Source organism: Gracilinanus agilis, chromosome 2 (genome assembly GCF_016433145.1).
Source record: "Gracilinanus agilis isolate LMUSP501 chromosome 2, AgileGrace, whole genome shotgun sequence".
Taxonomy (NCBI): Eukaryota; Metazoa; Chordata; class Mammalia; order Didelphimorphia; family Didelphidae; genus Gracilinanus; species Gracilinanus agilis.
The window spans coordinates 372,328,480-372,330,895 of record NC_058131.1 but is presented as its reverse complement, the minus strand read 5'-3'; the positions used below and the strand labels follow the sequence as shown (position 1 = coordinate 372,330,895).

General features: G+C 40.5%; 1 pseudogene; it reads left to right on the top strand.

Moving 5' to 3' along the window:
- The first annotated feature begins 846 nt into the window (after positions 1 to 846).
- On the top strand, positions 847 to 1,419 carry LOC123235552 (annotated as a pseudogene).
- Positions 1,420 to 2,416: the final 997 nt, after the last annotated feature.

Here is a 2,416-nt window from a genome sequence, read left to right as displayed (position 1 = left end):
CTCTACTGTAGTTATCACAGGTAAGGTAATAACTTAATTTCAGAGTATGGATTTTATTTGGGCTAACGTTATTACTTCCAGCAGTAATTACTTATTTTTATGTGTTTTACCAACCTATTAACAAAGAGCTAATTGAAGAATAAGAGATGTGTATCAAGTTATTCCCTAACTCACCCCCCACATTTTTCAGTAATTGTTTTTTTTCTTTTAAGAGAATATTATCTTTCTCACAGATGGTCACAGTGAAGTATTGTGGGAAATTAACTATTCTTGGCTTTTTTCCTAAGTTTCCTACTTAGCAACCAGGGCCTGTAACCCATAGAAGTATTAGTTAACTTTTCTCCAGACACCCTCTTAATCATCAGCAGTAGACTTCACAGTTGGAGAACTCTTTTTAAGATCCCCAAATACTATTTTATTTTTTATTATTGTTTTAGATATTTAAACTATCACAGGGTAAGAGACTATAAAGCATATCTGTTATACAGCTAAAAGTCCAATGCAGAACAAATCTTTCCTAATAAAGTCAAGGGAATCATTTTAAGTTATTTCAGTTCAATATTCATCCTTAATTTTCTAATTTTGCGCTATTTTCATTGCTTCAAGCTACCTCTAAATTAATGTATAGAGAGCTGACCCAAAAGTCAGGAAGACCTGATTTCAAGTCCTGCCTTTAAAACATACTGACTATTACTTTAGGGAAATAGCATAACCTCTCTGAGCCCAAGCCAACAATTCTCTAAGGTTGAAAGTAAAAGAATAGGGAGGTTACCTCTGTCAGCATCAGCTGCTCCCTGTACTTAGAGATTTTGATCACAAGAGAAGACCCCTGAACGAGGTCTGTCCATGGGGAAAAGCTGCAAAGGGGTCATATGTGGCCAGGCATCAGTGGGAAAGACCTCTATCCTAGAACAGCTGTTGTATGGGAACCATGTAGTAGCTTCTGAGATGATTGAACCCCAGGAAGATATCTTTGCGAGTTCAATTGAGACCAATTGAGGTGTTTGGGAACAGGTGCAATTCTATGATACCCGGGGCCTACAAGATGGGGCAGAACTCCCCAGGCATTGTTTCTCCTGTACCAATGGGTATGTTCTTGTCTATAGCACTAACAGCTGAGAGTCCTTCCAAAGAGTTGAAATACTGAAGAAGGAGATTAAATCAAAGTATAAGAAGGAGGTCACCATCATGATCCTTGGCAACAAATGTGACCTTCAGGAGCAGCGTCCAGTGGATCCTGATGTGGCCCAGCACTGGGCCAAGGTGGAGAAGGTGAAACTATGGGAGATGTCTGTGGCCGACCACCACTTTCTCCTTGAGCCCTTCATCTACTTGGCCAGCAAGATAACTCAGCCCCAGAGCAAGTCAGCCTTTCCACTCAGCCGTAAAAACAAGGGCAGTGGCTCCTTGGATGGCTAAGAATTTCCCTTCTCTCTTTCCAACCCCCCAGCCCTAACCTTATGCCAACCTTTCCTCACCTCCCAACTCCTTGGGGATTCAAGTCATTGGGAAAATGAAGGGACAGAGTAAGATGGGCTTCCTGAAGTCAGTCTGGTAGAGGACCACAATGGTAAGCCATTGGGAAACACCCAGAGTCTCATCTCACTCCATTGTTTCTCCTTCCTTGGAGAAGAGTCCAAATAGTGTAAGTTACTCCACAGCCATCACTCACACACACACACCCATGCTCTTGCTATCAGCATGAAATCCAAATTGAGAGTTGGTGATATCAGTTGACTAGGGTCTCTTGTAAAAGGCTTCCAGGAGCTCCAAGTCATGGTCCTTGGAAAAGGATAATCAAGTAGGAATATATTGGTATTTTGGTATATATTGGTAGGAAATCTTCCCTATCTCAGCAGATGTCTCCGGCTTACTTGTGTCCTTTCCCTAATAAGAAGAGCCCGAGCCACTGGGGAGACAAACTTCTCATTAAGTTCTCCTCTCCTGCTTGTTCTCTTCCTTCTTCCCTGGGAGTCTGGTCATGATACAGTGTAAGGGATCTCCCATTTGGAGTACAGGAGTCCAGTCTCAACTCTTCACTTACTAGCTAGGTGGTTTGGGACAAGGGACATTTCCTTTCTGCGCCTCTGCCTCCTTTTCTATAAAGATGAGTCAAAACTAAAAAAAAAAAAAAAAAAAGTTTAAGAATAGATATCAATCTGCCTTGTTAGAGACAATTTGCCTCACTGGGAGTTCTCTGTACCAATGAAATCATAGGACTGTCCTCCTTTCTCCCTTCCCTCAAAAACTTAATTTGGAATAAAAAAAATAAATTACTTAATGCTGCCTATAGAACTTATCTTTTTTTAAATTTTATTTTTTTCATGACTTTGGGGTTTTTGTTTGTGTGTTGTTTTTTTTTAATTTCTTCCCCCGTTGTCTAAATAATCCATCTGTAGGAAATTTGGATGATTCT